General features: G+C 37.5%; 1 non-coding gene and 1 pseudogene across 1 annotated transcript; both read right to left on the bottom strand.

The window, feature by feature from the left end:
* Positions 1-157: 157 nt before the first annotated feature.
* Positions 158-3,570, bottom strand: LOC136201427 (uncharacterized; annotated as a pseudogene).
* LOC136201810 (small nucleolar RNA snoR101) lies at positions 3,150-3,211 on the bottom strand. The gene has a single exon (XR_010674148.1). It is a non-coding gene; the product is annotated as a small nucleolar RNA snoR101 (small nucleolar RNA).
* Positions 3,571-12,990: the final 9,420 nt, after the last annotated feature.

Below are 12,990 nucleotides of genomic sequence, written 5' to 3'. Positions count from 1 at the left end.
TACTTATTGAGATAGTAGCCGTAATGGATAATCTAGTACCGAGTTTAAAGGAGAAATCTAAAGAAAACACGATTTATTGAGATAATCCGACTAATCATTTTTTCTTGCATTTATATCATATTTAATCATTTAAAACATATATATAACACAACACACGATTATAACACGATCACCCGAACTGTTACCTATTTAATCTCTGACAAAAACAAGCCATAACTGATACACAAAAATTATATAACACCCAACAATCTGTGGCACTGGGCATTGGATTCATCAATCATCGCCATTTATGTACAAGTTAGAGGCAAAGCCATAACTGTAACGAAATGTCTATCGAATCAAATAATTTTATACCGAAAACTCTCCAATCAACTACACAAAGTATGAACACATCTATTCCGCTCAAGCCACCCGCAACGAAAATTGTCAGGACTCTTCTGGGCTGTACATGATCTGCAGCAGAAACTCCTTGCGCTCCTCAGACGGGCAACCAAAGAACGCTCGTGCTCTCCCTGCATTCGCGATAAGGAATGTATAAGCCTTGTAGCGCAAATGCCTTTCGACTCCTATCTTCACAAGTTCTGCGAAAACTTCATGTTCAGCGTACTCGAGGGCGTCCTCTCTCTGCAATGACATTTCCCTCTCTAATTGCTTCAGCTACATCTTTGATTGCTTCTCTTATGGTTTTAAACTGTCTCTCGAATACATCATCGTTTATAGCTTTCCGTTTTTTGCCTTTCGATGACGTAGCAGATTGAGAATGTTCTTGAGAAACTGCTTGAGAATTTGCTTCAACAGGAGTTGCTAGTTGACTTGTACCGTCGTTTATCTCGTTTAAGTCCTCCAGATCGAGATTCAGAGTAATTTCATTCTGCTTGTCAATAACATCGAGGAAACGGTAACTTCCAGGCGCAGCCAGTTGACTCGCTTTCTGCTTAGGAGTATTGTCGCCGGTAGATTTTTTCCTATCGTTAGCAAAAAGTATTGTCAGCTTATCATAATGAGCAATTTGAGTAGTCATCCACTTTTTGGCCTCAGGTTTTTCCTAACATAAGATTAAAAGAAACCCGAAACTTCAGTCTCGCAAGAGCATGGATACTATGATGTTAGATTCGTGCTGAGAGAATAATCAACAAACCTTCACAAATGCTTTCCAAGCTTCAGGCTTTGCACTAAACATTTTTGTTTCCGGACTCCACGCAAAATCACTAACACCGCTGAAGAGGACAAAGCAATCCCTAAAATTATTCTTGAGGCTTTTCAAACGATTCTTCAAGTGATCCTTCTGAAATGGCATTCCGACCTTTTCGCGCATTTCCCTTAACATGTTATCATATGCTGCTGTTGTGAAGACATAATCAATTCGGTTTCCTAGCATTTGCTGATTAACAAGAGAATCGATGAAGGCGGCGTCCATCCGTTCGGTCCATTTAAGAACATCCCTCTTAGCAACATTAGACTTCTTTGGTTTATTAACCATTTCCTTCAGCTGCAAATTAACACATAAGATAAACAAAACTAATCAAGTCACAAATGTCAACTTTCCGATACAGACAATAGAAGTTTTAGCGAAATTATCTATGATGTTCCGAAATTGACTTGTTATGAATCTTTCTAAATATACAGCTTTGAAAAATTTGGATGACAAACAGATGTTTTAACAGCACAAATATTTCGTTCTTCTCATAAAATCAGTGTTCAACTGTTCATGAAGATTTCATTTTGCTACTCTTCGACACACCAGAATTCGGGTTAGGTTAAGATATCTCGACTAATCAGCTACTGGCATTAGTGCAACTGCAGTAAACTCTTTCTGACTCTCAGAAGAAACAGATCCATTTAAGACCACCAATTTAGCAAAACCATTATCCAAAAATTCCCAATTCAAACAATGATAAAACATAGCCCCACAACCATGAAGATACATTTTGAAGGTTAAATGTGAGAAACAATCGAAAACAAATTCGTTGTCGTGTGACTAAGAGGTCACGGGTTCGAGTCTTAGGAGCAGCCTCTTGCCAAAAAATTGGCAGGGGAGACCCCTCCCCAGACCCTCGCTTAAGCAGGGACGCGTAGTGCACCGGGCCGCCCTTTTTTATGGTGAATTTAAGTTATTCCGGCCTCAGAACTAGTTGTTCAAGAGAGATAGAGATAAAGGGTAAGTTTGGAAGGAGAAGGTGTTATTTGAATAAGCTACTAATAATATAGAACGCTGCAGAGGACTTAGTGCCTGTTTGGTTCCCTTTTTGAGATATAAGAGTGTCTAATTAGGATTGAAATAGCAAGCATTAGCTCAAGTGAAAGAAGCCCTCGAAAAGAGGCTGCAGGACTGGACCAAGGCTTAAACTGCCAGGTCGGGGAGCCTCGGATTAAGAAATGAAAGAGAAGTTGTTCGGAGGGAACTCTATTCTCTTGCAGAAATATCTTCTAGAAAGATCAGTTCCTTTAAGGTCAGGTCTTGGATTAAGAAAACTAAATGCTCTCTATCTTCTCGGCCAGCCAGGGGAAAAATTTGACTTGGCTTTGCCAAAAGGCCTCATCTCTAGAAGCCAGACTCACGAGGCATTTCTGTCTATCTCTATCCCGATGGGCCGAAACCAAAGCTCTTATTTTTTGTTGAACAATACTTTGAGTAAGTCTTGAATGAGACCCACAAAAGCTTGATACAAATAAACGGCAATCTCACATCCAACAAAGCCCGGTGTAAAGTTTAAAAAAGGGAAGTAAAAAAAGGGAAGCCCCCGGTCCTTGCTCTTCTAATTGATCAACACCTTAGCTTCGCACCTCTCACTTTCTTTTGTTTGAAGGCAAATGAGCTAATATCTATCAGCTACCAACAACAACAACAGCAAACAATAGACAGCAACAACTGAAACAAACTGGCTCTAAAGCTCGTGTTAACTGTTGTTGTTAGTTGTTTGTAGTGAATATTAGCTTACTTTCCTTTCCAAAAAAGCTATCAACATTTGTTTCTCAAACCTAACCAAACACTCATATATCTACTGGTTAGAGTAAAACAGCAAAAAATGAGCTACAAAAATCTAAACGGCACTTAGTTTATCTCCATGAATTACATGATCCTTTCACATTATCTGATACTCACACCCATAAACAGAATGAAACTGAAAAAAGAAAGGTGCAAAAGCAGGTGCATCAGAACAATAATGTCAACAAGTGAACTTACCTGAAGTTCAGAGATCAAGTGTAAGTCATCATATGCACAGACTTTTGCACCAAAATACACGCACAAAAATACACTAACTGTATCTACATTTCAATCAGCTAGGGGACATCGATTGATCTCAGTGACCTCGATGCCCAAATCAATAGTTAAAAACAAAAACCCTAATTGAAATCCATGACCGCAAAAGAAATTCAATAGATTAAACTAAAAACAAACAAAAGTAAAAGCAGATTGTAAGAGAGAATACCTGCCGAGAAGAGGCGTCCGAATATGAAAGCAGCAGTAGCAGCAGAAGCCAAAGACGGAAGGAAGGAAAGGAAAGGGAAGGAAAGGAAAGGAAGAGGTGTTTGTTGAACAACCCAAACAGAGGATTAGTCTATCTAACCTATCCACCTACATTTGCGGACGGGCCGGCCCGTTTTATCGTTTTTGAGATTCCTTCTATTCAATTTGGGAATTTGAAAATGTTCGAAATTATACTAGATAAGGTCTAAATTTACAGACAGACAGATTTACTGTTATTTAACTCGTTATTTAATTATCATATAAGGTCTTACAAACATCAATTATGTCTAAATTATTTATTCTGTCATTTACATAGTTACAAATAACATGCGGAAATGATAATACTTAAGTTTGGCAGATACAAGTTAATCATAAAAAAAAAAACTGTATAAAACTGTGTTATTCGAATAGGTATAAACAACCTGTAAAAATACACATAACTGTTTTATTTTATCGATAAACTTGTTTGGAAGATCCGACGTGATAGTCAATAACTGTCAAATCAGTCGGTTCAAAGTTTCTATTGTGTAAGGGTAAAATTGAACTTGTTTGACACGTTATGGGTAAAATTGCATCATTTCATACATTAAGGGCAGGGGCGGAACCAGGGGGTTGGGGGGTTCGAGCCCCAGCAGGGCGCTGGAAAATTGAGAAATTTTTTTTTAGTAATAGTGTCTGGTAATATTTTGGAGAGAATGATATTGACTCTATGTAGTATTATTTCAATGTTTAAAGGTAGATGAGATGGTTAAGGATGCTTACTTCTATTTGAGAGGTCCTATGTTCCGCCACTGGTTAAGGGTAAATCTGCACTTCCCCAAAAACGCCAAGGGTAAATTTGGATCTTATCCCAAATTATATTAAAATGTAGGAACAACGACCAAATTTAACTCTAACGTTTAAAGTGAAGTGCATATTTAGTTTTAACGTATGAAATGATGCAAATTTAATCCTGATATTTCCAAGCAAGATCAATTTTACACATGCGCCATCAAAATTTTGAAAAGACTATTTTGATTGTCACTTCGGACCTTCCAAATAAGTTTATCGATAAATTGAAGCAGTTTTGTATATTTTTTGTTGGTTTTTTATATTAATAACAAAGTAAATATTTTAGACAGTTTGACCAAAAAAAAATTATGATTAACTTATATGTAGCAAATTGAATTTTTAGCATTTTAACAGAATTTTTGTAATTTTATCAGTACTACATTAAATATCTTTGACATTGTTGATATTTGGAATGTCTGAAGTGACAGTTAAATACCAGTTAAACCAATTTTTCAAATTTTCGATAACGTGTGGTTAAATTTAATATTGCTTGGAACATCAAGATTAAATTTACATCACTTCATACGTTAAGACTAAATTTATACTTCCTTTAAAATATTAGAGTTAAATTTGGTTTTTATCTTTAAAATTTTGGGTTTTACTAATTCAAGAATTGATGTAAATTATGATATATATTTTTTTTAATTAATAAAAAATCAAAATATATAATGAGAATATAAATTTGTTCAATCATTTTCAAGAAGACCAAGTGAATATTAGAGACTTTTTAGAGGACTCGATAGGATACGATGTGTTTAACGTGCATTAAAGGATCATAGGGAAGCAAAATGCGCATGGGGAAGTAATTCCAGGGCTCAAGTTTTCGAGCTCTAAATATTTTGGGTAAAATAGAATTGAGGTCGTCGACCTCATATAGGGTCGGCGACCCCAGTTGAAGTTGGACGTGAAAGCGTCCAACAATAAGCAACATTCTCTTTTGTTTTACTTTATCTTGAAACGGATCCCACTTAATTTACTTTCTAAAATTTTACAAAAATTGTCGTTATATTATATTATAAGGATATCATTTCCTTCTCAATGTTCTTTTGGATAAATTACATCCATGGCTATTGAATTTTACTCATTTTGATGGTATTGCTGATAAACTTCAAAGCGTAATATAAAAGTCATTTGAACTTCATACTTTTAACATAAAAATCACTGTGGTCTTTGACCAGATATTATGACTTTAGGCTCCTCTTTTAATAGTTAATCTCGTCATCTTTCCTCTCATTATTTTTTAGGGTAAATAATTTATTGGTCCTTATATTATGATGTAACACACTATTTAGTCCTTGTATTGGTAAAAAATACATTATGAGATCCCTACTGTTTTTCAACTTCAACTATTACATCCCTTTCATTAAAATTTTAGAGAAGCTCGATCAGTTAAACATAAATCTAATCAAAGTTTACTTAAACTCATAAGAATTTCCTAAAGTACATGTAGCCGACCCTTACATTATACAATCATACTATTCTTCTCCTTCCTTCCTTCCTTTCACTTTCTTCTTTTCTTTTTATTTATAGTCTTCTATTCATTCTTTCACTTTCTTCTTTTCTTTCCATCAGATTCTCAATGGTTCCTTTATGAATTTATTCTTCTATTTTTCTTCTTCCTTCTTCACATGGCTCCCACGTCTTCTTCTTTGTATGACTCCCTCTTCTTCATCTCCATACAGACTTGAAACGGATGGAAGAAAAATTTGAATTCCTATTCACCAATTTTATTGGTAAATTTGACTTTCTCTCTCTTATTTGACCACATCCTTCTATACTTCTATGTCCATTTGGTGCTTTTTCAGTTTAAAGGTTCAAAATTTACAATTATTCCAAATTAGGGTTTATGTGATATTGGATTTATTGAGGCTTAAAGATTGAAAATCAAAATGTCTATAAGCACAAGGGATGTTATGAAGTTTGTTAACAATGATTGTGCATGTAGAAAATGTTATGAAGTCAAGATATCCAAGAGTTTGAAAGTTTCAAATAGGTTATATTACTGTTGTAGGGATAATGTGTGTGTTACTACAATTTCTAGTGCCACAAGTGAAATTGTAAGTCATAGCATGTTGGAGATGAGGAACCGAGGAACTAGAAGCACAATGGAGATGGTGGAAATAAAGGAAAATTTAATGGAGCCAAAGAATGATATGTTAAGCTTAATGAAGGAGAACAATGTCCTAAAAAACAAATTCGAAACTCTTTATGGCATGTGTAATGTGAAGATGGTCAATTTTTTTTGTTAATTATATGTTGTCTGGTGTTGATTTTTATTGGGATTTTTGTGGTATTGAAGTAGTATATAGTAATTTAGTTTAGTTGAAATCTTAAAATTTTAGTTGTTATTTAGCTTGATTGTAACTTTTTAAATTATAATTTGGGAATGTTATTTGGATTAGCTCCATCTATATCAGATTCTATATTTTGGTTTTGTTAATTAACATTCAGTTTGATTTAGTTAATTCAATTCCGCGATTATAAGTCCTAAAAACAGGTGTGTATACTTTAAAGGAGTTTTTCCAATATTTGGTATGTCTAACTAGTATTCACATATTTAGAATAAACCTTTAAATTTGGTTGTTAATGCTCACAAAAGGAGTAAGAATATTGACTGCATCTAGATGAATACCGTTATAGTTGCTTTAGGAGTAACAATATAACTGATATTGCTCACAAAAGGAGTAAGAATATAGTTGCTATTGCTCATTTTATTTTCACAAGACCGTTGTATCACTATTCTTTAAAAAAGAGTATAAATTCGTTTTATTTTCACATGACTCATTGCATCACAAGAGGAGTAATAATATAGTTGTTAATGCTAATACTCATCGAACTCATTGTATTGCTATTCATCAATTGCAGTATTAATCTTGAATTGAATGTTTCTACATATAATGTCTACCCGTTTTTTAGTTTTGGTAACTGATTTGTTGTTCAATTACTATTGAAATTAAACATATTTGGTTTTTATTTTGTCCACGTAAACAGAGTAAACCTAAATAAAATACAAAGTTATTAAACATAAACAAAAGGCTTAATACCCTCTCAGCCCCCTCAAGTTGGCCCAATACTGCAACTGACCCCCCGTACTTACACTTTTAACAAGTAACCCTCCCAACTTGCTTATTTGGAACAAATTATTGGTCCCGTGTGATTAGTTCCAAGGGGGGGTTAGAAACTAATATAATTTTTTCGTTTTAATTATGCTGACTTAATATAATTCTTTGAGTTTCACAACTCAGTTTTGGTCAGCACGGCCGAGTGAGGCGTAAGATGGCTTTAGTCAGATACTGACTAGAGCTGTTTTACTAGCGAGTTGGGAAATGGCACTTTTGTGGTCAGCTTCCAACTCAGCACTTTGATTTACTCAGTGTCAGTTAAAACAATTTATATACTGAGTAAATATAGCAAGCAACACATACAAATATATATTGAGAGAGAGTTAGAAATTACTCAGCACGACTTATCCTGATTCGGCCTCTCCGCCTACGTCCAGTCCCCAGAATCCCTCCGGGCTTTTTCAATCCAATACTGAGCTCTTTAAAGGTAGAGCACAAACCGTTTACAAGGCAGTTGAATATGCAAGAGTATCTTCCTCTATTCATCTACTCAACTCCTACTAAGTGCTATAACCGAACACCTAGATTTCTCTACCGCTGAGTACTTAAAACCGAGTACTCAGCACAACTCTCTCAATTTTACAATTGATACAAACTTGTTCTTTTTCAGACAAAGAACACTTTAGATGATTACAAAATCAAACTAGCTTTTACACAGAGATAGAAATTTGGTGTAAGATCTTTTTTTTGTTTTGATGTGCTTTGTATGTATGCTCTTTTTCTTTTGTATTTCGGTAAAGGATCCAAGAAGTGTACTTGTCCTTTTATAGTTGAAATCTGAAGATACAATGATTTGAATCCGGAAATTTCCGTTGGATTCAAACGGCTTTTTCTTGCGACGTGTTCTGGTCAGCTTCAGATTTGCAGGCCAATCCTGTCGTCTGAATCCGGCAGGCGCCAGGCTTGTCTTCTTCTCACAGGTTTGTCTTTTTGTACAGGTTTCGTCTTTTAGCTAACAAACAGTTGACCCATGCGTCTCGAAACTGTATCCATGCATAATTCCAAAGCTTCTGAATTGGTGCAGATCACCGTCGGATCTTGTCTTATAGCAACGGATCATTGGTGTTGTCCTTAAGATCATTCAGCATGACTTTGATAGCTGTTGTCTTTGATTGTTGCCAATTCCGATACTGAGTTGTCTTTCACTTAGCTTCCACGGTCAGCTTCGTTCTGCAAGATATAGTTCCAAAGAAGACTTTTCTTCTTTTATGCTGAGTTGCTTTTCACTCAGCTTCTATGGTCAGCTTCGTTCTGTAAGCTTCGGTCCTGAAGAAGACTTTCCTTCTTTCGTACTGAGTCCTTCTTTACTCAGCCCGTGCTATGTTATCATGCTGACTACGTTCTGTCTTAATTTGATTCCTGTTCTTAAATATTTTTATACTTAACATTGAACAAACGCATTAGTACAATTAAATCAAAGCACTTAAATTTAATTGTCTTAATCATGGATTAACTTAAATAATTTTGTCAAATCAAAATCATGTTGGAAAGGTGTTTCAACAAACTCCCCTATTTTGATGTTGGCAAAATATTTAGTTATGGAACTCAGTTTTGAAATTCCCCATGATTGAATTGTCTTTCGTTCTTCTGAGATTACTCCCCCGTAAGGGTTGCATCTATTTGATTCAATTTAACTCTAAACCTTCCAAGATTTAATTGAGAAAAATCTAAACATGCTTGTACTGACTAAGTTCAATTCTAGACCTTCCAAGATCTAATTCAGATGAGCCTAGGTCAGCTTTCAGAAGAGGTCAATACTTGGAACATGTATCTACTCCGTTTGATACGCGGTCAGCTTAGGCATCAGAGAGATTATATATATGAATTCATGTATTAGAGCAAATGTATTCATGTATCAAAGTAAGTGTGTGTTGAGCATTTTTCTCAGCATTTTCCCTTTTAATTTTAGTGTGTTTGTTCTTTTAAGATAGTTCAGCATATAGCACAACAATTAAGCATCACGAGTAGATAAGTCAGTTTGAAATAAAAGATGCTTTTAAAATAGATAGTTTGGTCAGCAAACAAACAGATAGAATACGCCAGACAAGTACTACAAGTCAAATTCTAAGATTAACTAATCTATTTCTTCCTGTTGACTTGGGCTTGGTGGGCAGGATTAACTTTGCCTTTTCCATTGGTGTTTCTTTGTTGCTGCTGACTACCAGATGCTTCTCCTGCTTCTCCTAATTTGTGCTGAGTTCCATCAGCTTGTTCTTTCTCCCCCGTTTTACCAGCATCGGGCGGAGGAGGAATGAAAGTGTCGTTGAGAGCAGCACGAGTTAATCTCACTGAGTACGCCTTAAGCTGTTTCGTGCTTTCCTTGAGATCGTCGAACACAGGAACACCATCGTCTATAATGGATCCGGGGACTCGAATAGATGCACTAAGCATACTGAGAATATATTCTTGTGATTTCCCAATCCAGGTCAGCGTGTCAGTCAGCCTAGTATAAGCTTGATGATACATTTTGAGCAAGGCCGAATCGTAGAACTGACGTTAAGCATTCGTATGGCGCACATGTTTGAAGGTGGCTTGGGAGTATTGCAGGATTTCATTTGTTTTCACTAAGTCAGTATCCATCTCTTCCTTACTCAAGTTGAGTAGACGGATAGCTTCGCTAATTTGCTCGATCGAACACTGGGAAGAGGAGGAAATTAGCGCACGAGTATCGGTCGGCTCAGAGTGTAGCTTGGTGAAGTGGTGGTCAACCTCAGCAGAAGTAGCATATCTCGTGTTTACTACAGACAGAGCATTTATTTGGCCTTGGAGGGAATCCATGTGATTCACCATCATTAACTGCAATTCAGCCAGCTTTACTATGGATTCTTGCTTGGGTTGTTGAGATTGAGCAGTTGTCATGACACTCATAAGATCTTTGAGACCCTTGATCTCATTCAGGAGCTGAGTGACAGAAGAAAGTTGTGTTGACTCAACATTAACGAACCCAGCAGCATCGGCATGAGAGGGAGTCAAATCTTAGGTAGCATTTAGGTAGGCATAAGTTGCCTCAGGAGTTCGCTCAGCGGCCGGTATTTGAGTAGGATGCTTTCCGGTACCAGATGGGCCAGCATGATCAATAACTATACTTTTGTTCAAGTCAGCACCAGGAACTGACTGTTCAACATTGGTTTAAAATTGAGTTGGTGTAGGAGGAGGTACTTCAGAACTTACAGGATTTTCCTTTGCTCGCTCACCCTTTTGAGCAGCTTGAACTTCGAGCTCTTGCTCGACAGAGATTGGATTTCAGGAGTCTTGGCGTGTTCCTCAGTATGAGTAACAGAGGCTTGCTTGTGTCTGAATTGATCTAGAGTTGGCTCGATGACGGAGGAGAAGAATTCGTACTGAAGTCCAGTTAGATCAGTAATTGGTTCTCTAAGTGGAGAATCAGCCAATAGGTCTAAGGAGTTGAACTTGTAAGCTTTGCGTTTGAAACGCTTTTCAGAACTGACCTTGTTGATTGGAGGTGATTGGTCAGCAACAATTGAGTCAAGAGACTCAGATGAAGAATTGAGTTCTAGGGAATCATTAAGGCTTCTCACAGTTTGAACTCTTACAGTTGGGTCAGCTTGTGGTTCAATTGGCTCAGCATCAACTGACTTGGTCTGCCCAGCAGCAACATCCTTAGCTTGCACATCATCAACACGCACTGTTTTCTCAGCACCAAGCTGACTTTCGAAATTTCCCAAGTCATCTTCCTGGTCAACATGGGTTTTCTCAAGGTCAACCTCTTGACTTCTCACGAAGTGGGAATCATCGGAGATGACGACATCAAGAGGGGCAGCATCAATGGGACTCAAACCAGATGTTCTTCTCTTCTTCCTTAGAGGTGTCTCAGGAGTTTCCTCAGTTTCTTCTTCTTCAGCCATAACGGGCCTTTTTCCAGCTGACTTAGTGATAGGGGTCAAAAACCCCTATCTTTGGGTACGGTTTTCGGACGGGTTTTAGCGTTATTTTGTTAATAAGCGAGCAATTCTCGCATTTAAATGCTTTTGTGTGAGTTAGTTAGAAATTGGAAACGTTTTATTTACTTTTCGTTGTTTAGGCTCGTTTTATGATCAATTTAGGCAAATACGGCCAAAATGGCATGCATATTATAATTCCGTTATCTTTTGAAGCTAATTGATCCGTCAAAAGTCGCACCAAACGAAGCGTTTGCTCAAATAAGCGATTGGCGGGTCAATTTAGCCATTGGACTAATGTTGTTTGGAGTTTATGTGCGTGTGCCGGTTAAAACATGATCAATTTCAGGCAAAAATCGTGTCTCGGGGACCCCCGGCAGTCGCTCGACGAATTGAGCATCGGCGCGCAGCCCGGGCGCTGCTCGGCGAGCAGCCCAGGCACTGCCCAGGCACTGTGCCTGCTCGCCGAGCAGGCCGCCAGGCGCCTGCTCGCCGAGCAGGGGGCTGCTCGTCGCGAGTAGCCCTGCTCGCCGAGCAGCTCGCCCTGCTCGACGAGCAAACCTGCGGGAATTGGTCAAAAAGACCAATTTCGCCCCCACGATGCCACGATAGACCCCACGACTTCCTACATCAATAAGGACACGAATTAGGTCAAGAAAAGGGCCCGAGCCGCGTCTATAAATAGAGTTTTTCCAATGTAAATTAGATATCTTTCGTTTTTGTAGATTATTTTAGCTTTCCCCTTGTAATTCCTCTCCATCTTCTCCATATCTTCTTCAACCTCCATTGAAGCTCCTTCAAAGCTTTTCCTCGAGGAATTATCAAGGCCCGTCCTTAAGATTAAGTCGCCGGCTGCAGAGTAAACAGGTTCCCTGAAAGGGATTTTTGTATCTCCTTTTATCTTTCCTTGTTTGTACTCTTTGATACAGTTGCCGAACTTGACTTATTGTATCTTGTGACAATTATCTTCGCCTTTAATAATAATTTAGCTCTTGTTTTGTTCTATGATTATTTGTTTAATCTTTGTCTTACGCTTTATTCAATTGGTTTAACTCATTCAAAAGCCCCAAAATCTAGTAGGCACATATTGCGAGCTGAATCTGACCTAGTCAGAGCCTAGGAGATTGACAACCTCTTAGCTGATTAAGCGCCAATTTACTGAGCCTTAGACCTAGTTTCGGCCTTAGGGAATCACGCGCTAGGAACCTCAGGAGGGTAAGTAGGGTTAATCGCCTTGAATACAAGTGACTCAGATTAGGTTTTTATTCAATAGACTTGATAATCTATCTTCATTATTATCGTTCATACCATGTTCCTTCGGATAATTTCATTAATGAAAGATCAATTAGGGGTAGAGTAACTTAGTTAGGCGTAGGATAACTTAGTTAGAATTAGATAACTTAGCTAGGATTAGTATAATTCAACCTAGGAGTAGATTAGTTTAAACAAACCAACTCAAAACCCCCTAAGCCTAGATAACATCCGAGATCGAGTAGATCGGTACTTGCAGAAATAAATCCTGTGGACGATAACCTAGACTTAAACCAGAAATTTATTACTTGATAACGACGGGGTACACTTATCCCTTAGTGAGTTCTCATCTAACCTTAGGTGAGGGCGCATCAAGTTTTTGGCGCCGTTGCCGGGGATTTATTTCTTCTGCAATATC

This window comes from Euphorbia lathyris, chromosome 7 (assembly GCF_963576675.1).
Source record: "Euphorbia lathyris chromosome 7, ddEupLath1.1, whole genome shotgun sequence".
Taxonomy (NCBI): Eukaryota; Viridiplantae; Streptophyta; class Magnoliopsida; order Malpighiales; family Euphorbiaceae; genus Euphorbia; species Euphorbia lathyris.
Note: the sequence above shows the minus strand (reverse complement) of the source record. Positions and strands in the feature narration are given on the sequence as shown.